The sequence below is a fragment of the Amphiura filiformis genome, chromosome 9 (assembly GCF_039555335.1).
Source record: "Amphiura filiformis chromosome 9, Afil_fr2py, whole genome shotgun sequence".
Classification (NCBI taxonomy): Eukaryota; Metazoa; Echinodermata; class Ophiuroidea; order Amphilepidida; family Amphiuridae; genus Amphiura; species Amphiura filiformis.
This window is the reverse complement of record NC_092636.1, coordinates 65,752,970-65,776,624: the sequence shown is the minus strand read 5'-3', so window position 1 is coordinate 65,776,624 and position 23,655 is coordinate 65,752,970. Positions and strand designations below refer to the sequence as shown.

The following is a 23,655-nucleotide window of genomic DNA, read 5'->3' as shown; positions in this document are numbered from 1 at the left end:
ACTGAATACTTTGCACTGATGTAAGCTATCTGCTGAAGACAGCATTTATTGCACAGACTGACATAAGCTATCAACTGAAGACATCATTTATTACACTGACTGATGTATGCTGTCTACTGAAGACATCATTTATTGTACTGATTGATGTAAGCTTTCTACTGAAGACAGCATTTATTATACTGACGATGTAAGCTATCTACTGAATACTTTGCACTGATGTAAGCTATCTACTGAATACTTTGCACTGATGTGAGCTATCTGCTGAAGACAGCATTTATTGTACTGATTGATGTAAGCTTTCTACTGAAGACAGTATTTATTATACTGACTGATGTAAGTTATCTACTGAATACTTTGCAATGATGTAAACTATCTACTGAAGACAGCATTTATTGTACTGATTGATGTAAGCTTTATACTGAAGACAGTATTTATTATACTGACTGATGTAAGTTATCTACTGAATACTTTGCAATGATGTAAACTATCTACTGAAGACAGCATTTATTGTACTGACTGATGTAAGCTATCTACTGAAGACAGCATTTATTGTATACTGACTGATGTAAGCTATCTACTGAATACAGCATTTATTGCACAGACTGATGTAAGGTATCTACTGAAGACAGCATTTATTGCATTGACTGATGTAAGCTATCTACTGAAGACAGCATTTATTGCACAGACTGATATAAGCTATCAACTGAAGACAGCATTTATTTCACTAACTGATATAAGCTATCTACTGAAGACAGCATTTATTGCCCAGACTGATATAAGCTATCAACTGAAGACAGCATTTATTACACTAACTGATGTAAGCTATCTACTGAAGACAGCATTTATTGCACAGACTGATGTAAGCTATCTACTGAAGACAGCATTTATTGCACAGACTGATATAAGCTATTAACTGAAGACAGCATTTATTGCACAGACTGATATAAGCTATCAACTGAAGACATCATTTATTACACTAACTGATATAAGCTATCTACATCTACTGAAGACAGCATTTATTGCACAGACTGATATAAGCTATCAACTGAAGACAGCATTTATTACACTAACTGATGTAAGCTATCTACTGAAGACAGCATTTATTGCACAGACTGATGTAAGCTATCTACTGAAGACAGCATTTATTGCACAGACTGATGTAAGCTATCTACTGAAGACAGCATTTAGTGCACAGATTGATGTAAGCTATCTACTGAAGACAGCATTTATTGCACAGACTGATATATAAGCTATCAACTGAATACAGCATTTATTACACTGACTGATGTAAGCTATCTACTGAAGACAGCATTTATTGCACAGACTGACATAAGCTATCTACTGAAGACAGCATTTATTGCACAGACTGATATAAGCTATCTACTGAAGACAGCATTTATTGCACAGACTGATATAAGCTATCTACTGAAGACAGCATTTATTACACTAACTGATGTAAGCTATCTACTGAAGACAGCATTTATTGCACAGACTGGTGTAAGCTATCTACTGAAGACAGCATTTATTGCACAGACTGATATAAGCTATCTACTGAAGACAGCATTTATTGCACAGACTGATATAAGCTATCAACTGAAGACAGCATTTATTGCACAGACTGGTATAAGCTATCAACTGAAGACAGGATTTATTGTACTGATTGATGTAAGCTTTCTACTGAAGACAGCATATATTATACTGACTGATGTAAGCTATCAACTGAAGACAGCATTTATTACACTGACTGATGTAAGCTATCTACTGAAGACAGCATTTATTGTACAGACTGGTATAAGCTATCTACTGAAGACAGTATTTATTGCACAGACTGATATAAGCTATCAACTGAAGACAGCATTTATTTCACAGACTGGTATAAGCTATCAACTGAAGACAGCATTTATTACACTAACTGATATAAGCTATCTACTGAAGACAGCAGTTATTGCACAGACTGATATAAGCTATCTACTGAAGACAGTATTTATTGCACAGACTGATATAAGCTATCAACTGAAGACAGCATTTATTTCACAGACTGGTATAAGCTATCAACTGAAGACAGCATTTATTACACTAACTGATATAAGCTATCTACTGAAGACAGCAGTTATTGCACAGACTGGTGTAAGCTATCTACTGAAGACAGCATTTATTGCACAGACTGGTATAAGCTATCTACTGAAGACAGCAATTATTGCACAGACTGATATAAGCTATCAACTGAAGACAGCATTTATTACACTGACTGATGTATGCTGTCTACTGAAGACAGCATTTATTGTACTGATTGATGTAAGCTTTCTACTGAAGACAGCATTTATTATACTGACTGATGTAAGATACCTACTGAATACTTTGCACTGATGTAAGCTATCTACTGAAGACAGCATTTATTGTACTGATTGATGTAGGCTTTCTACTGAAGACAGCATTTATTACACTGACTGATGTATGCTGTCTACTGAAGACAGCATTTTTTGCACTGATTGATGTAAGCTTTCTACTGATGTAAGCTTTCTACTGAAGACAGTATTTATTATACTGACTGATGTAAGTTATCTACTGAATACATTGCAATGATGTAAGCTATCTACTGAAGACAGCATTTATTGTACTGATTGATGTAAGCTTTCTACTGAAGACAGTATTTATTGTACTGACTGATGTATGCTGTCTACTGAATACTTTGCACTGATGTAAGCTATCTACTGAAGACAGCATTTATTGTATACTGACTGATGTAAGCTTTCTACTGAAGACAGCATTTATTGTACTGACTGATGTAAACTATCTACTGAAGACTGTATTGATTACACTGACCGATGTAAGCTATCTACTGAAGAATGCACTAACTGGGGTAAGCTATCTATTTATAGTCCAGGAGCAAGATCCCACAGGGGGCCTAAATAAGGACTTGGTTCATCCCCCACTACATACAAGGTTTTACACCATAGGTAGTTAGTATGGACCCTCTAGATCACTGCTAGGTAGGTAGTGGACTCAAATTGTGGTATCACTTTTTTTTTACAGGTCATTTTATGTATGGACGTATAATCGCATAAAATCACCAAAAATAGGACAAAATTAAGGGGTAGGGGAAATATAAACTCCAAGAACTCAACTTTTACTCATAATAATGAATTTATTTTGGTATGAATATGTAGCTAAATGATTTTCCTAACTGCCTATTATTATTTGAAAGCAAACCTAGGTTTCATTTGATCATGATTTGAAGTGGCCAGTCCATACACTAGTGAAAAATCAGATTTTTCACAACAAAGCGTAGGGTGGATGTTTTTGTGATATTGGCTTCAAATTTTAATATTGTGCCAATTTCTATTTTCAAAATTAATTAAGTTTCCATTTTTTAATTTTGTTTTTAATATCAAGCATATCTAGGCAAACTTTGATGTTCTGGTTCAAATATTTATGTATGTGCATGTTTCCTTGCATGTTGGTTTGTGTTGTGTGGGTTTGGGGTAGGTGGGGGCAGGTATGTGGGGGTGGGTGCAGGGGTGTGTATAGGGTTCAGGGTTGGGGTGTTTTACATGTCTTAATATGTCACTCGGCTGAACTATATAAGTTCTATTAACAAAATTTGTTTGGTAAGTTGCCATTCATGTATTATATTGAATATTTATATGAGCGGGGTGAGATCAACCGCTGTTTGTCAGGAAAATAGACTGAAAATGTAAAAAAATAGTTACTTTTCCACATGTAGCAGCGTGTGTAACAATATTAAGGGGTAGGGGAAATATAAACCATCATAACTCAACTTCAACTCATGATAATGAATTCATTTTGGAATTAATATGTAGCTAATTGATTGTTCAAACGTGTTGGTATTATTTTAAAGCAAAGCAAACATTAATTGTCAGGTAGATAGCCATAAAATGTGAGAAAAGGTTACTTTTCTATGTATAACCATGTCAAATATGGCATTATTAAGGGTAGGAGAAATAAAAACCACCATAACTCAACCTTTACTCATAATAATGAATTCATTTTGGTATCAACATGTAGCGATTTCTCGCGATTCCAAATACAGCGCGCCACCAACGACGGCAGTGAAAATTGGCATTTCCCGTGTCTGGGGTCGACATCCTTTTTCATCAACCATAGCTGACCATGTTTGTGATTATTACTCTAAAAACACAATGTTTTATAGTACTTTTTGAATTTTTTTGAGACTGTTTTCTGTGTTGAAGTGAAATATTGCAGTTTGATATTCACAGATGTCCTTTTCTAAAACCCGCAAACTTGATGTTGATACTAGGTGTTTCCTTTTTGTTATAGGCCTACATTTTCTAAAAACGCCCTTTTTTGTTTTTAAACTTTACGATGCTTTTCAGCCCCATACGCGCGAGCCTAGTCAATGCGAAGTAGGCCTAGGCCTGTCTTTTTTTAAATGGAAAACGCATAGGTTTTATTTTGGTTATTAGAATAAATTGTTTTAATTCTTTCTGAATTTATTGTTTGTTCAATACGATAATAATATAACACCAGCATAATAAGAACATCCAAACTATAGGTGTTGCGTTTTTGTAATCGGCCTACATTTTCTAAAAATGGGGTTTTTTTTTGCACGAAGGCGCTTATAGCGGCCCGCCGCGCGGGATAGGCCTACAGCAAAGAAATTCAAGTAAATTTTAAAAAGATTCTTAATGTCTCATTACTTATAAACATGCATCACATTGGTTTACCGTTTTTGTTATTATTGTAATTGTTTGATTTGTCCTTATTTTATTTTTAGCCTAAATTTGTATTTTTAATTATATTAGGCCTACTATCAAACATTACAAAAATTACGATCGCAATAAAAACATTGTAGGCATAGCCTACCGCATAAAAATAACATTTATTTAGAGAATAAAAGATAGGATTTTGTCTTTTGCCTATCCAATATCGTGTCATAATGGATGGGCTGACCAATATTTTGAGTAGTGGATGCCGGCGCAGCCGGTATCCACTACGATAAAAATATTGGCCACCCCATCCATTATGACACGATATTGGATAGGCAAAAGACAAAATCCTATCTTTTATTCTCATTCTTATTCAGTTTTAATGTAATTTTTGCGAGAAAAGCTGCCTTTTTTCAGAAAAAAATAAAGTTGCTTTTGTCAGGACATCCCCGTTGTTTTAAATGAACGAAACCATCACGAACATCTAAGCCGCCGAATCGCGTTCTTAGTTCTCGCACGTGTATTACGCGAACGCATTATCGCGCGATCATTGAGGAGCAACAAGCGTGCCGCCGTTGCGTGGCGGCGCGCGCCCTGACTAATATCACTATAAAACTATTGTGAGATATTATACACCAGAAAACCAATCAAATTACATGAATTCTTTAAAAGACGCACCCATTGAATAAGAATTTTTGTTATAATAAAGATGAAGAAAGTTTCAAACTGCAAAAGAGTACATGAATTTTAAAAGATCATTATTTTAAGGCATATCAAGAAAATATGCATGAAAAAACTTCATAACTTTAGAACCAAGTATGCTAGACCTTTGGAGTTTTCAGTTTAAAATGATAGCCTATTGTACGTGTATGTATAATAATTACAGTAACACAATTTTCAAAAATGCCTCCTTTGGCCCCCATGAACCAGATCGTGTCACAATTAAGGTTTAAATTTGACAATTGTCATGCCCGATTTTAATATTAATTCATGTTTCTTTTTCATATTTTATTTTTACTTCCGCTTTCTTGCATGTCATACCATCTTTATTTCATCTTTCCCCTTTAATAATTCATAACCCAAGGAAATTTACTCTTAATGTAGGCCTAGCCTAGGCCTACTCCCAAATAACACACGTTGGTTGGAATGAGTTTCTTTTTAGTCATATTATCGGTCGGCACAAGATTGAAAAATCAACTTTTTCGACCAACTATTCAATTGGACAATTTTAAACACCTAGGCCTAGGCCTATACATGTTTTTTAAAAAGAAAAAAAAAATGGGAAAGATTAAAATCTTTCCCATTTTCTTGTTCTTTCTCATGAAATTATAAGTCAACACTGTGAAAAGAACTGAACTGTAGTGTAGCCCAACCTTTACGGCATTGTGGACGTTGGCCAAATTGGAAAGGTTTAAATTCGGAGGGTCGACATTTCTTGCATATTAAATAATGGATCATGCAGGCCCATGGATCAAGGACTCAACCTACAAAGAAAAGAGGTCAAATCTGGGGATGGACTTTATTGGAGGGGTGAACGCATTGTTTAGGCCTGCTTCATTTAAGACTGAAGGGGCGAAACAGAACACCACCTCCCCCCACCCCCCCAAACACACACCGATTTACGGTGAAGGATATACTGTACAATAAGGGACAATTTGCAGTTGATGTTTTTGACAAAACAAGATAACTTACTTAACATGCTTAACAATGTAGTTTGGAGGCCATTATAGGCCTAAATGAAAATGAAAACGTGCCTATTCATACAGAAGGGTAGGCCTATTCGAGCCCCCGCACCAAATTTTTTGAGGGGGCTGAGCCCCCGCCCCCGGTTCATAAGCCTATGTAATTTTGTTGACAGAATTGCACCACGAGAGTTTATTTTAAAAATTAACAGGTTTATTTGTTTAGTGCAAGTAAGCCTATTTTCTCCCGACATTATACATTGGAGCCAAAGTGTTTTGTTTATAGGGCTATATAGAAGGAAATGGCTTCTAAATTTACGACCTTTCGTGATCATACAGTAGGCCTACATCATGCTACAAAGAGCGTTTCAAAACGTCACACGAAAAATGCTTTAAAACAATCAATTCATATCTATTCAAGTTTGTAAAAACGTTATAAATGTAAAACATCTATAATAGGCCTAGGTTAGGAAAAAAATTTAAAAAATAAAAATAAGACAAGCGTTCAAAACATTTATGAAAACCAAAAGCTTTTATCTTAATCATGTATCACGCATGGTAATAATTATGGGAAAAGTTATCCAAACAAGAAATAAAAAAAGGCATGAATTTGCGTTTTAGATTAAATTTCCTGTTTGAAATTGTCTTGCATCAAAAGCATTTGCTATTAGGCCTATAGGCCTACCCAAACTCGAAAATTGACATTTTGACATCGGGTTTATAGGCCTAGATGGTCGATCAGAGACATCAACATTTTTGACATCGAGTTTTAACCGTAGATGGTTGAATAGGAGTAGAGTACATTTGAAATTTGAAAACGTTTTAATCGTATTTAAAAAAAAAAGCTTTACGCTGTCCATGCTGTTAAAATATGTATTGTATATTTCGTTATTCTAAATATTGAGAATTAGGCCTACTTTACTTAAAACAAACAAGGTTTAAAAATTGGGTTTTTTAAGGATATATTCATGAGGGTCTAAGTAGGCCTATCCCCAATCATATTTTTCAGTGTTTTCTTTTCTTGTAAACGAGAGCTTAAAGTATTTTCCCAAGCGCCTCGGATCGGGTTCGGAAAAGTTTGAAAATAAGGGTTTAATTGATGCCCATTATTTTGTGTGGGAATAGGCCTAACACTCTGAACATTCACAGAGGTAGGCCTAAACGATGACTGTCGAAATTAACTTTAAAAGGAGGCAGAAAAAACCACATTAAAAAAAATGCTTTATGCTGTTAAAATATGTATTGAATATTTCGTTATTCTAAATATTGAGAATTAGGCCTACTTTACTTTGGTTTTTTTTAAAGGATATATACATGAGGGTCTAAGTAGGCCTATCCCCAATCATATTTTTTTAATCAAGTCTATTATAAGCCTACTTACAACAAAGCTTAAAGACCTGAAAGTGTTTTCTTTTCTTGTAAACGAGAGCCTAAAGTATTTTCCCAAGCCCAGGGTCCCAAGCGCCTCGGAAAGTTCGGAAAAGTTTGAAAATAAGGGAATTGATGCCCATTATTTTCAGAGGTATAGGCCTGAAACCATGACTGTCGAAATTAACTTAAAAAAGGAGGCAGAAATTAAAAACAAAATCGTCGGAGGTTGAATCAACAGCTGATCATCATCAACGTAAATAAACAAAAGTGGTTGAGTAATCGATAGCAACAATCGTCGACGCGTCATGGATGTCGACTTTTACCCATGATGCTCTGCGCGAAGTAGATCAGCCAGGCGTGATCGTAGGTGGCGCGCTGTATTTGGAATCGCGTCAGGGGGGGACGGAGGATTTCTTGATGACTGGCAACCCTTTATTTATTCCCTGGTCCTAATCGATAATCGTGATCAGATTTTGCCAGGCCGGTCTGGATCGGAAAAACTCTGGTAAAAACGCCGCCATTTTGTCATTGGAAAACACAGTTTTTAAATTCCAAAAAAAGTCAACATTGCCTGATGTTCATGACTTAAAACTTCGTGTATGTAAAGATTTTCGGACTTAGATCATAATGGGCACACCGCAACTCTTTGATTTTGAGAGATTTTGCCCATAAAAGGTCGTCAAATCACTGCAGAAAGCGAACCGGCAACTGACAATTTTCGTATGCAACACACGCAACATGCATGCACTGTCGAGCTGTCATGCATGCAAACCATTACATTGGCAATCATTGCGTGGATTGCAATGGTGACTTTCCATTTCCAGTACGGTTTACGTTTACGTCGACGGCCAGGACGCCGATCGATGGTTGCATTCATGCATTTGAATCATCATGGACATGGCCATCATCATGATGATCATGGCGGTATGGGCTGATCATGATGACAGTACTTCTGCAAAGTTAACTGACATGAATGTTCGGTAAGTAAGTAGCTGAGATCCCCTGAGTAGCTCCGAGTCCCAGTCCCAATTATCACTCTCAGAAGTCAGAACTAAACAATCTAATGAATAATATAAATATACCTGGTGTGGGATTCCGTCATTTGACTAAAAGTTTTAGTAAAACATGACAATGGCTTCTTTAGCATGGGTACGCAACTACCATGCTACGGACGCACATGCGTTTGCAACTGTTTTATCCCTGGCCCTGGGTACATATATGCGTATGTGTTTACGGATACGCAGTGTACGCACGCATTGTGTGCAAGTGTTATGGGTACGCACACATGTGTGTGCTTATTGGTTTATGGGTACGCACATGCGTTTGCAAGTGTTTATGGTCGCACTTTTCTGTTACGCACATGACGCATACAGCTCAAATGAGAAGTCACTGCATGCAGCCCATAAATCGTGGCTCTTGAGCCACACACAGTACATAGTTAGTGGTGTGTTGGAGACTGATTCTGAACTTAAGACTTAAGTGAAGTATTTCTCTAGCGTAGCATGTTAGACTTGCCTTAACTTTGCTTTGCTTGTGGGCAAGCACAGCGCTTGAGTAGCACTAGCAAATTGGCACCCGCAAAGTGGAACAAACAACTGCGTAGCCACAAACACTTGCGCAAAGATGTGTGCTTACCCATAATTTCCATAAACAGGTACGCGACCGCGTGCATACCCATATTCACTTGCGCGCATATATCCGTAAACACTTGAGTGTAGGCCTATGTACCCATAAACGCTTGCAAACAAATTCTATAGAAAAATTATCAAATTCAGTATACATCGTGGAACATACTCTTTGTGTGGCTGTGCGTAGTAAGCAGTTGCTACGCAGATAGCCTCGCTAATATGGACGCGTAGAGTAGCGTTGTACGTGCGTGTAGTTAGCATGATTAGTCGCAGAGTAACAAGCGTAGTTGAATGTTCCACGATGTACATGAATTTAATATTTTTATATTAGTACCGTAGGCTACAATTTCAATTTCGCCACTTTTGAAGCCAATGTTTGAATAGGATCTATTCCTGAACATAATTGACTGATTTATTGCTCACGAAGCCCCAATTCAGTACAACCAATGTCAACCATCCATGAATATTATCATTTTCATAGTATGAACCAATCAGAGCAAGCGTTAGTAAATTAATAGCCGTGCCTAAATATTGTATAATTGCACTGGCGCGCACTCCGCGTAGTACGTGCAGTGCTTTCGGATGCGTTCATTTTTCTTGCGGGTGGAGGCATTTATAGTTCAATACTACCTAGGACTAAAAGTTTGTTCGGCTCATAATTGATGAAAAAACTCATAACATCATGTCTTGAGATAGAATGGTGTGCACGCAGCTCAGTTGGGTACAGCACTTACCTTAGTTCCATGTTGTGTATTGTGTGACTGGTGCACCCTAATGTGAATTTACGCAAGCGTGAGTTGGGATTTCTTTAGGCCCATGCCATGGCATAGGCCTAACATAGGTGCTGACTCGCCTACTCAACGACTAAATTGGGCTGGGATTAAAAAGGTGTTTGTTTTTTATATGATTTTTAGCTTGACATGAAGTCATGTTTCTTGTACTTTTGCCAACAGCTAGGTCAGTGTGAACTATTGCAGCAACTTTAGCCACATGCCACAGTTGTGAGGAGAATATGACTTTACATAGATCTACAGAGTGAACAAATAGCATAAAGACCTGGTATGTACAACTATAATTTGTAATTTTTATTTGATTTAAGGGCATGCATTTGTTAATACTGTGATTTCATCTAATAAATAAATGGAAGATGCAACAACATGTTTATTAATTGATAAAACAGCATTTGTGCATCACCTAGTTCATTTTGCCAGATTTTACGTGATGATCAGGACGCTGCAAAATACTGCAACATACAAACAAACAGCAGTACCGTAATAGAAACGTTGTTGTGTGCTCTCCATGTGACAATACTGTTTAGCTTAAAAATATTCTTGTAGGCTTACTGTTGCAATGGGCTATTCCAGTTGAAATCCATACAACCCCAACCCACATGGAATACATGCCCTTAAGGTGGTTATGGAGGCATTATAAAAGTGCTCTAAACATGTTTTTAACAGATTAATTGAGTAGAGCAAATTACACTGATCAATATGCCTTTTGTTTGGAGTCAAGCGGACATACGGTTTTCAAAATATCAATTTATATTTTCTTTGTATCTTATTGTTTTTATCAATAATCAATCAAGTTAATGAGCTAAAATGACTGGAGAAGCTCATTTACATATAATTTTGCCAATATTTTGCTAAAATCCATGCATAAATGTTCAGGGTACTTTTATTTTGCATAATTTTGCCCTGAAACTTGGTCAAAGTGTTTCTAATATGTTCTAATGTTATATAGTGAAGCCGCCCCTAATTTGCATAATTAATTAGCATTTATGCAAATTAGCTCATTAATTATGCAAATATGCAAATTAGAGGCGGCTTCACTATATAATACATTAGAACATATTAGAAACACTTTGACCAAGTTTCAGGCAAAAGTATGCAAAATAAAAGTACCTGAACATTTATGCATTGATTTTAGCAAAATATTGGCAAAATTACATATTAATGAGCCTTTCCTGTCCTTTTAGCTCATTAACTATATTGATTATTGACAAAAACAATAGGATACAAAGAAAATATAAATTGATGTATTTTGGAAACCGTATGTCCGATTTGCTACAAACAAAATGCATATTGATCAGTGTACTTTACCCTACTCAATTAATATGTTTAAAACATGCTCAAAGCATTTTCTAATTTCTAGAAAATGCATCCAATACCACCTTAAAGCCATGTGTGATTTTTCCACAGTGATGACCTCAATTTCTTTTTGCATGATTGTTATGCCTAATAGCGTACTGCTGAAATACCACGTAAAAGAGTAGTAAGACTAAGCCTGAAGTGCTTTAATTACAGTAAAATTTAAGTTTTTATAATAAAACCTGATATCTCTGGTTTTATTGTGATGGCTGATACATCTCATGTATACATATCATTGAATCAGTGACATATAAACTGTGTGTATCTATCGCTATTTGTCTTAAATGTCTCTTTATACAACCAAGCTGCATGAAGCTCAATGACGATCGGCGAGCCAAAACGCATTGACGATAATTAGGGACCGTTCACAACACTTGTAAGAGGGGAGCCTGATGCAAAAAAATTTCATCACAAAAATTTTTTGGGCCCCTTGGACCTTTACAGACCTCGAAAATTATGGGTCAACCCCATAGAAAAGCGTATAACTCAATTTTCCCAGGAAAATTTGTGGTCATTTTTTTCAGGGCCCCCCTTAGGAGGGTCAAATATTTTCAGGGCCCCCCTTTCCCTTTTTGCATCAGGCCCCCCCTAACAACTGTTTGTGAACGGTACCTTACTACAGGCACTGGAATGAAATGGCAATTTTCTTTGTTTTACCGCATTTGTTGGCTCGAAGTTAAAAGGGGACATAATGTGATTAGTGAAAACTATGGAAACAAAGAACCTATGATTGAAATTGCACATTATTCAGGGGTGTGAGAGTTCAGATTAAAATCTGAATTAAATTATAGGAGGTTTCCAAATTTCTAAATTTCAGAATTTTGAGGCTCTTTTATTTGTGGTCACTCACACCCCTGATTATTGCTTTAATCTTCCACACAAGGAGTGTGAATTTCAAATGGGGTTACCTGAATTGGTGACCTATGTCTTCCATAGGGGTGTATGGATTTCAACTGGAATAGCCCAATATTACAAGTATCACAGTATTGTCTTTAATTATTTCATTTTACAGAATATGAACTTGCACCTCTGGAAGAAACTGGTCTACAGCAACAACAAATACCAGAGACGGATGGCCGGAAAAATTGTGCCCCCAGCATCATTTACTTGAAAGTAGCTCCTGGCAATTGGATTTCGTACCAGAGTGGAAGTCACCTATGACATATTAGTTGCCCAAGATCAAGTCAACCCACCACGCTAAGTTTGATCTACAATTGGAATTTGGAAATCAGTATAAAGATTATGGTTCTCTTTCCTAAACATTAAACTTTGTTTGTTTTGAATGGGAACAAGCACTGCTAAAAAAGATTTGTTAAGTCGAGTCATTCAAGTTGAGTTGGATTCGACTCGACATTTTAGCCTTTAGGACTCCAGACACGACTCGAGTCTGAAAATAACGACTTGAACTCAAGCTTTAGGACTTGAGTCTCAAATCCAAATGACTTGATTCGAGACTTCAATGATTTCACTTGAGACTTTGGTGACTCGGACTTGACTCTAAGACCATTTGACCCGACTCAGGGGTGGATCCAGGAATTTTCAAAAGAGCGAGAGCCATGTCAAGCGCCGATCTGTAAAAATACATAAAAGTCAGGCGCGCTCTGCAAAAAATTGTAGGGCACACACCGGTGCGCCCCCTCTTAATCCGCCCCTGACCCAAGTTGTATTCAGTGGCTCTAATTCAGCTGCATTTCATAATGTAACATTATTTCCACATCTATAAATGCATGGTATTAATGGTTTAATTCTGATGAGCTATACACTTATTAGGGCACAGCACTGGTAGTGCTGTGATGCATGCATGTATATATATGTGACACGATCTGGTCCATGGGGGCCAAAGGCGGCAAACATGAAATTGAGATAAAGGCAAACATATGGAGTAAAAGACAATAAAACACAAAAGAAAATGTACATCACAATACCTCATAACTTTAGAACCAAGTATGCTAGACCTTTGGTGTTTTTGGTACATCTACATGATAGCATAATGTTACTACAAGGTAATGCCTCCTGTTAAGTTGGCGCCCATGGAGCAGCTTGTGTCACATATGTGACACGCAGTGACACGATCTGCACCATGGGAGCCCGGGGGGCACTCGACATTGGAAGTGACGGGGATGTGCGGACAGCAGTTCGAAACTAGGGGTCTTTCGGTGAGAGCCTAGACACTGAAAAATTTGAAAAATTTTTGACAAATTTTAGGAAAAATACTGAAAAAACAGGGGCATTTAGTGAGAGATTATCAGAATTTTCCCAAAATTTTTGAAAAAGGGGTCTTTTGGTGACAGGAAAACAAAAATGGGGGTCATTGGGTGAGAGGAGCTCAGTAAAATAAAAAAGGGGGTCATTGGGTGAGAGGTAGTTGAAAAATGGGGGTCAATGTGGCCGCACATCCCGTCACCCATTTTAGTGAGTGCCCCCGGCATGGGAGGCATTTTGAAAATTGAGTTACTGTAATTACATTACACATACAAAAGGCTATCATTTACTGAAAACACCAAAGGTCTAGCATACTTGGCGGGGACGAGAACAAATTACTGATTTGCATGCAATAAATTTGGCAAAAAGTAAAACTGAATATTTGCTGAATAAAATGGCAAACTAGAACTTAGTCTTCAGCATACATTTTCTATTGATATTTTATGAAAGGTGAATTTTAATTGTTATATTACCGTAACCACTCAGGTATAAGCCCACCTTCGGCTATAAGCCCACCCCCTATTTTTCAAACCATTTGGGGAACAAGGGTGCACTCGGGTATAAGCCCAGCAGTCATTTTGGCTTAGTTCTTAAATCATATTCATAACGCAGCAAGTGCTATCCAATCACAGATAATAACTTTTTAGCGGACGCAAATGCAGGTCATTGAAAAAGTATAATGACCGCTAAAAGTACGCTCTACAATGACCCGCGTTATATATGACGTGTTACGCGTTCGAACAATTTACGTGGACGCTGGCCGCTGTATTTGGATGTCGCATGATTGCGTGCAAGGCATTAGCCAGAGGGGTGTCCAGGTGTCATTTGGACACCCTGTTTTCAATTTGGACACCCTAAAATTCTGATTTTACAATGGAGTGAATAGGAAGTGGACACTCTGATTTTGTAGAATAAGGTATTTTTGACCATTTTGGACACCCTAAAGACACCCCTCTGGCTAATGCCTTGATTGCGTGCTAGTGTAATTGGTCGCTAGCGGTATTTCCTTAATGGGCTATTCGATTTTACAGGAAAACGACAGATAAAGTTAAAATTGTGTTCTGTTTTCAAATTAAAAGAAGAAAATGTAACATTAATTGAATTTTAAAAAAATTGAAAAAGTGACGGTTATGAATGAGGTTAGTGACTTTGCATCAGTTATTTTTCAGGTATTGTGAAATATCTAAACATTGTGCTTTGGACCTCGGGATATACCTCGGTTCAATGTTTAGATATTTCACAACAAGGGCTTAGGCAGCCAGCCGTGTAGGGATCGAGTGTTTTACACACCCAAATTTGTAAATACATTACATTACACACCCAGTTTTTACCCACATGGCCTATACTTTGTACACAAATCTTAAATTTACACACCCAGTTTTTTGAATTTACACACCCAAACTTCAAATCCTGCCTAAGACCCTGTTTCACAATACCCTCAAAACAACTGATGCGCAGTCATTAACCTCTAATCAATGCTTTTCTTTCACATTTAAGGTGGTACTACACCCCTGGCCAATTTTGTGCCTATTTTTGCATTTTGTCAAAAATTATAGCGCATTGGTGACAAGTAAGATATGTTATATTATAGGGGCAAGGAGTACAACTACTGCACTGAAAATTTTATTTCAGCACAGACAACAGTTGTGGAGTTACAGTAAAAAATGAGGGAAAACCAATATTTGATCAATAAATCAATAACTACTTGTCTTGATTCACTGAAATTCCAGTGTAGTAACTGGATTCCTTGCCCCCAGGGGTAGCGCTAAGTTGCTTTTTGGGGTCCCGGACCCAACCAAATAGAGTTTGGACCCCTGTTTTTAAATTTTCTGCAAGTTCAGGGGTCCCTGCAGACCCCCAGTTTTTCGATCTTGCGCTATTGCAGACATACTATAATGCTGCATTTGTGCAACTCGAACCCACCAAACTCTACCCCGGACCCCCTACTTTTTAATTTTCTGCAAGTTCTGGGGTCCCTGTGGACACTGGAGTGTTTAGTTCTAGCGCTACCCCTGCTTGCCCCTATAATATACATAACTTTTGTTACCAGTGTTTTATTAGTTTTTGAGAAAAATGCAAAAATAGTCACAAATTTATTAAGGGGTGTAGTACCACCTTAAGGGATCTAGAATGAGCGTTTATGGCGTTTCGACAGTATTTTTTGTGGGACATGAGAGCACCTCAGGCGTGTCGAATTGCATTCTGAATACTGAAGCATGTCTTTCTGATATAAAATAATTTTCATTTTTGAAATTCACGATATAATACAAATTTTATGACAAATTATTAAAATTTGATATTTTTCAAATTTTGATATATAACAGTCCTCGAAATAAATTTCATTAATCTAATGATATATTCTTAAAGTGTATATAGCTGGGAGGAAAAGCCGACGATCAATTGAAAATTTTGACCTTTCATATTGAAGATATGGATTTTTTTTCCCAAAAGACCTATTTTTTTTTTGGTGTTTTGGGAAAAAAATCCATATCTTCAATACGAAAGGACAAAATTTTCAATTGATTGTCGGCTTTTCATCCCACCTACATACACTTTAAGTATAAATCATCAGATTTATAAAGTTTACTTCAAGTACTGTTAAATATCAAAAATATCAATTTTAATGATTTGCCATAAAATGTGTATTACATTGCGAATTTCACAAAATCAAAATTATTTGATATCAGAAGGCCATTCTTCGTATTCAGAATGCAATTCGATATGTCTGATGTGCTCTAATGTCCCACAATAAATACTGTCCAAACGTTCATACCCCTTCCTTAAGAACAAATATTTTAAAAATATTGTTTAAAAATTAACATTCCATACTTAAAACTTTTAAAAATTGACAAAGATGATAGAAATTACTGATACATTGGGCATATACAAATGGGGAAGATTTTTCTTATTGTTAAATTCAACTACTAGCCCCTCCCGGTTATAAGCCCACCCCCATTTTTTGCCTGGGGGCCACTTCAGTATGATAGTGTACACATGTGTGACCAAATTTTCTTTAAACACCCCCTAAACGAGTTTTACCATACCAAGAAATTTAAGCCTAAATTAGGTCAGTTAATATAAAATATACCCTCTAATGCAGGCATGGGATTTTCCAGTGAAAACACTGGAACCAGACTTTTGTGATGTCAAAATTTCCGCAATTTTATTAATTTTCAGCCCTTTTTCAGGTGTTTTTGGCCAATTTTACGTGCTTTTCCAGACTTTTTCATAAATGCGTTGTCCCATGCCTGCTAATGTGTTTTTTGGCTAGTACCAAAAATTTGTAAAGGTACCCTAAACAAGTTGTTCAGTTTCAGAAAACTACCCTTACTCTTGAAAATCAGTGTTTTTTAGACCCTAAATGCGTCATGCGCGTAACTTGCCTTGCCTAAAAAAACACCCCTTTTCCTTGTGTTTTTTTTTGCATGTGTGTTGAAATGCAGTTTTTGTGAGTACAATTTTTACCAAAAATGTGAATATTAAAATAGCTATAACTTTGAAACTACAAATAAGTATGAACTTCATAATTCATATTTGCTGTGGAGAATTATACATGTCATATGTACAGGGTTGTAGCTAGGATAGTTTTTGTTGTGGGCGGCATTTAATGAAAATCTTGCATATTTGGCAATTTTCTGCCAAAATGGGCCAAATTCTTGACTAATCCAATAAAATTGTGCAATTTTGGCCTCTGAGTGGTGGGCTCCAGTGCTAAAGTTGCAGCTGACTGGTGGGCTCCAAAACTGAGTGGTGGGCTCTGCCACAGTGCCACCCACCACCGCCCACTGTAGCTACATCCCTACATATATTCAATATTTGTTAACAAAAAAATTGCATCTCTATATCTTGATGAGATAGTTGGAGGATATACATTATTTTGGTGATTTTGTACAATTTTGACCGAAAAAAGTTAACAATGGTAAATCATGGAAAAAACAAAATTAAAGATATTTGGAATAAAGAGTATACCTGTATTGATATGAGTGTGTACATCAAAAAAGTCAATCATTGCAACTTTCTAAAACCAAATGTTTTTGACCTATGACCTCTTGAAAATCAAAGGTCAGCATAAAATGCTTGTTTTGGGCTGTAAATTTGCTGGTGCAATTTTTGGGTACAAATTTGAATTTTTGGTTAAAATGGGCATTTGTTTTGTTGCTATAGGTCTTGATGTTAAATGGTACCACAATTTCAGGATATTTGCAGAAGTCACGGGTTGTTCAGCTACCATAGCAACTATGTTTCCCACCATTTTTCAGTTGATTTTGATGGCAAAACTGCCAAAAACTATTTTATGTTGACATTTGATTTTCAAGAGGTCATAGGTCAAAAACTTTGGTTTCAGGAAGTTGCCATGATTGACTTTTTTGATGTACACATTCATACCAGTGTATTGGTATTTCAAATATCTTTAAAAAAAATGAAATTTCATTTTTTACCATGTAAAATTAACTTTCTTTGTTCAAAATTGAGCAAAATCATCAAAATAATGCATTTCTCCCAAAATATTGCATCAAGATATAAAGATGCATTTTTTTGTTAACAAATATTGAAAATAACAAATTTACAAACTGCATTTTCTACCCAAATATCTCAGCTCATTTGGAAATGCCAGCTGGGTTAAACGGAAAGATAAGGCAACGAAAAAAGAAAACCCTGTTCTACTGGCCCGACTGACCAAGATTTTGAACAAATTGGGGAAAACTTAAAATGAATCCCGACCCAAATTTCAGAAACAAAGTTTTTTTTGCATTTTCTCAAATTGCAAATTATTTAAAGAGTTTGGTGGTGCTTTTTTGGGGTCATTTCAAAACAACAAAAAGGCCGACCGACCCTACTTGGTCTGTTAGCCTGTAGAACAGGGTTTCTTTTTTTCGTAGCCTAATGGTTAATTCTAACCTAGCTGGCACCTTTGTCTAAAATAATGCAAAATCTTAACTAGAGCAGATAGACCAAGTGGCCTCTCTACTAATTATCATGGTTGTTTTGTACATTTAGTTGTTGTTTGTATTGTTGTTAGGTTGAGTTTTTGAAGTGTCAACTGTGCGGTGGGTCATAGTTTTTTTGGACCTGAATTTGGCTCGGACTCGAATATAAATGAACTGGGCTTGGCTCAGTCTTGAATGAAGTGGACTCAGGTACAAAAAATGGTCTAATAATTATGTACCAATAATTAAAATTAAACCTGTAAGTCGATGTGGTTGTGAAATGTTTTCAATTATGAAAATATAAATGTTTGTAATTTACCATAAATGTGCCTTTGAATGTAAATTTTATTTTTGTTGAAAAGTCCAAGTTTGGAAAATATGCATTCAGGACAAAGTCTATCACTAAATATGTTATGATTCTTCTCAACTTTCAGACCAAACTTGAGACTTGTCTCAACCTCAAGATGACTCGAAACTCCGGTTTAGTGACTCAACTACAAGTCTGTTGCAAAACAAACAGCAAAAACAGCTATTTACAAAATGTTGGAGGGCAATTAAATCCTAGTGTATAAATTTAAAAAAAAATTACTTCATATTAAGACTTGCTCTTACTTAATGGTGGTGTAAGGTGTTCCTCAAGGCAATGTCATTGGTCCTGTTCATTCCATTTTACGGCAAGATTAGTGATCAATGATGATGCTTTGGATGTTCCAAACTCTACAGAAGTTTGGAAGTAATGTTGATGATTTGACCATTGGTGAGAACAGGGCCCACACTACAGGCTCTATCAAAACGATTGGTACCCGTCAATTTGGATGTTTATTGAAAAGCCTGCCTTTTCCAAATGCAACATTGGAAACTCTTGAAATGTCCAGAATGTATAGTTTATGACTTTTTATGGCAGTTAATGTACACATTATTTGGATCTCTGATTTTTATCCGACATTTCAATTTTTTAATTCAATTTTCGGTCTGTTAAGGGGCATTTCGTGATCCACAGCCTCATCCCCCACTTTTCTCAAAAAAAGTTGAGATTTTTATATCACTGGAAACCTCTGGCTACATAATGTTTATGTACAAAATATTTCTTGCAGATTAATTCGTTTTGCAAAGATATCGTGAAATTTGAATTTCGTTCTGGTGCACCAGAACGAAATTACAACGCATTGTCTATGGAGCAGTGTAATACACATAATCATGCATAACTCGCAAACGCAAAATCGGAATCAACTGAAATTTTGGGAATAGGCTTTTTCGTGGATATGTACTGAAAAATGTCATAAAAAGAGGATGCTAGGATCACGAAATACTCCTTTAAGAATAATTAATTCGAATCTGGTTTTATCATTATTAAATTTTTTCTAGTGTACAATATTAAATAAAATATGTTATACTTGATATTGTCATAATATTGAAATTTGTAAAAATGATGAAAAGCTACAATGTGAACAATAAATAATATTAATAAAACAAAGTACGTGTTACAGATCTTTAATTGTAATTGTCTCATGGCTAGTAGAACTCTACTAGTCTCCAAAATTAGACATGTTGATGTTAGAGGTTAATCACTAGATATGATTTTGTTGTAGGACTTTCAAATCAATGCACGAGCCGCTTTAATATTTTGTAGAACAATGCGGGGCACAATCACTGTTATGCGGGCACCTCACTGAAAAATGGGTGATGGTGATGTGTGGCCGACATATTTCAATTAATGTTCACCCAATGACCGACCCTCTTTTTTGTTTGCTGTTATCCAGTGACCCGCTCAAATAGTTTTGAACTAATGTTAGATAAGCTCTAACCAAATTATCCTTTTGAGTCAACCAGAGTTGTGCAATTTTCCCTCACTGAATTTTCCTAAAATTTTACTCAATTTATTTAGGCTCCTGTTTAACCCAAAATTTGCTAGGTTTCGCTGAATCCATTTTTGGGGGGCTTTCCCTACACTCTGCTGTTTCAAGCAGAACATTATATAATATACCAAACTTATTCTCGGCAAAATTTATCCCCATCCCAGTTTTCTTCTACCCGAGCTCTATACATCGCTCCAATTTGAATTAGAAATAACATATACAAATGGTTAGGGCTATGCTATTATGAGCCCTGGGGAGGATAAATGGAGGGGGATTTGTTTGGCAAGAGAAAAAAAGGGGGGGGGGGGCAAAATTTATTTGCAGGTTGAAATGAGGGGGAAAACTTTTGGCACATATTTATGGGGCATGCACGACACCTATCAAACAGTACGGAAACGTTCAAATTTGCAATAGGCCTATGTTTTGCTCGGCCCCATATTTTGAGATTTAGATTATCAGTTTTTCATCCACACCGGGAGAGCCTCGGAGGGGACATGAGTGGTAGGCTTAGATTATTTTTTATAAATTGTTCAAATACAATGCAATGGCCCTATAAGCAAATCGCACCATTTTGGGCGGAATTTGCCCAATTTTAGAAAAAAAAGTCCCAAAATGTGTCAGTGACCAGAGGCAATGACCCGCACGGGTTAAAACAAATTACGGCCCCATGGCGGCCCATGAAACTCCCTATCTCGGGTTGGAAAATTGTTATGACACCCCTTCCGCGCACAAATGATTCCACAAAGTTCAAGTGTTTAATTCCCGTTTAATTATTAGGCCCCTATAGGCCTAGCTAGGCCTATTAGACCTAGATTCCACAAAGTTCAGGTGTTTAATTATATTCCTAGGTTTATATAATTAAACACCTGAACTAATAATAGGCCTACTGGTCTGTTTTGTTCCCTTAGGCCTAAGCCTGAAGTCCATTTGGAAAGCGCGAAAGTTTTGTAGGCCTATTGATTGTAAATCAACTAGTTTTTCAAACAATATTTAGGCCTAGGCCAATTATAGGCCTAGTCCCAATCCCAAATAGGCTATAGGCCTATCATCATTAATGTTATGACCTAGTAGCGCTTCTTCCCCCCCCCCCATATTTTGATGACCACCTATAGGCCTAGGCCTATTCATGGCCCATACCCCCCTCCACCCATCTGGTTAATACTTCTACAGGGAGTAGGCCTAGGCCTACTGATTTGGAGGTATAGGCATAGAATCCAAGATTCTGAGCATGTAGTTGTTAATGATGTGTTTTTTATTTACTTTGAAAAGTGTATGCATTTCTGTATTTTAATTTTGTATAGGGCCTACCGCCTAAATAGTTGTAGGCGTACTGTAGGGTAAATTGGGGTAAATGGAACGCTTAAGCAATAAATCACTTTCTGTGGTCAGGAGGGTATCCATTTATGATTTTTGTTTGTTTCAATAAGTAGATAATATGTTTTTACAACTTGTTTTAACATATAAACTCCCATTTTATGGCTTTGTTTCTTGTATCGGTCCAAATACATGCATGGTCATGGTGTTCCAGTTACCCCAACAAATTGGGGTAAATGGAACAGTGGGTTGGGTAATTGGAACAAGGGGCATTACTTGCAAGGAACCTACATTCATAGCTATATTTACATTGAAAAGACATCAGAATATTTTATTTAACATATATTTTGTGACTAAACAAAAGATTAATAAAAATAATTTTGTTTTCATGTTTTTTTCATAAACATGGTAAAATACCACGTAAAAATGTCTTTCTCTCGGTACATAACAGAAAAAAATGGTTTTCAGATTTTTAAAAAATCAATAGGAGGCCTAATCTACCATGAATTAGTCATTTGTAGTATATAATTTCATAATAATTAAACCAAATTAGTAAAAAAATATTAACATGTTATATATATTTGAAGTCAGTCAACCGTGTTCCATTTACCCCAAGTGGATCTGTTGTGGGGTAAATGGAACACCAAACTAATTAATTAGCTAATTAGCATATTAATTTGCATAATTTCATCATTAAAATCTGCTATTTTATTGTTTCAAACATTTATGTTATTGTATAGATAACATACATATTGCCAATATTGTAAGACAACTCTCAGCACAACATTCAAATATTTAGGAATCAATACCCTTAAATTAGTAATGTTCACTGAACTGTAGCACCACTTCAAGGTCAGTGACAACATTTGAGATTTTCTTCCACTCAAATACCGAGTAAACCCACGCTTGGGGTATGAAACGAAAGCAGAACGTATGGCGTTGGGGTAAATGGAACAGTCGGTATGATGTTGCCCAATTTTTTTCTTGATTGAGGGAATTGTATTCTCAGCGTTCCATTTACCCCACCGTTCCATTTACCCCAATTTACCCTACAGGCCTATTCTATATAAATTGCATGTTGATAATTGTTGCATTTTAATGTTGTGTAAATGTAGGCCTATCGCAGGGCCCTCGTTAGACCAGCTATTTGGTGAATTGTGCTACCCTGGATTATGAATAAAATAAATAATAAATAAATAAGATAGAATTCAAGAACTCCCCTAAAAAGTAATGTAATATAATTTATAATAGGCCTAATTATGATCTAGGGCCCTACTACATGAATATCACAGCCGAAACTGATGAAGGATCCGCAATAACCTCCAACCCGATCTAGTCCCCTAATGTTTGTGATTTATTCCGTATTCATTACGTGATAAAGATTTTAGGGGAGTAGGTCGAGATTCAGGTTCCTGCGAACGTCGTCTGCTGCCTGGGTAATCGATATCGACACAATTTACAGTCTCAGTAACAGACTCAACGGATCGCTTACATAGCAACATTGACCGGACCTGTGAGTGAACTTTGACGCCATGAGGTTATTACAAAAGCTAAATTTTCTAGAAAACGGCCCATAGATACTGGAATATATATGGCTAAAATTTAGATTTTAATTTTTTCTTCCTATGGTATTAATTTAGAGTCATTTCAGAATGTAATGAAATGGGGCAGATCAAATGAATGTCTATGTTTCTCTTTGTTTTTATATTTCTAACGATGGTGCTCAAAAAATCCCTACACCATGTTAATTTGCGTATTTGGGCAATCATATTTCCCTGAATCCGCGATAGTAGTATTCAGTTAGTCAACAGGCCATAATCCTCCTTCCCCCCCTGGAAT

General features: G+C 36.4%; 1 long non-coding RNA gene across 1 annotated transcript; it reads left to right on the top strand.

Annotated features, from left to right (window-relative positions):
* Nucleotides 1-8,136: 8,136 nt before the first annotated feature.
* LOC140160395 (uncharacterized) lies at nucleotides 8,137-13,098 on the top strand. Its single transcript, XR_011859981.1, has 3 exons — nucleotides 8,137-8,721; nucleotides 10,323-10,428; nucleotides 12,529-13,098. It is a non-coding gene; the product is annotated as an uncharacterized lncRNA (long non-coding RNA).
* Nucleotides 13,099-23,655: the final 10,557 nt, after the last annotated feature.